This window comes from Penaeus monodon, chromosome 24 (assembly GCF_015228065.2).
Source record: "Penaeus monodon isolate SGIC_2016 chromosome 24, NSTDA_Pmon_1, whole genome shotgun sequence".
Taxonomy (NCBI): Eukaryota; Metazoa; Arthropoda; class Malacostraca; order Decapoda; family Penaeidae; genus Penaeus; species Penaeus monodon.
Window position 1 is genome coordinate 33,099,513 of NC_051409.1, and position 285 is coordinate 33,099,797.

Here is a 285-nt window from a genome sequence, read left to right on the forward strand (position 1 = left end):
GGAAAGTGCTAAATAATATCCAATTGCAGATGTAGTTGAATCTGCCTTACCGACAGAATGAGCATTAAGTCACTTCGCAACAGAGAGGCTGCGAAAGCTAATTCTTAAGATCCGGTTGATTGCAGCAAAGCGACCCTCCTTACTTGTCACTCACATTATCAGTCATGATTTATTTACTCCATTAAAGTCACGTGTACTTTATGTGCTGCAATGACATTACCCACTGCCTTTGTTCAAAAGATTCTTTCAATAATTACATAAAATTAACAAATACGAATATTATCA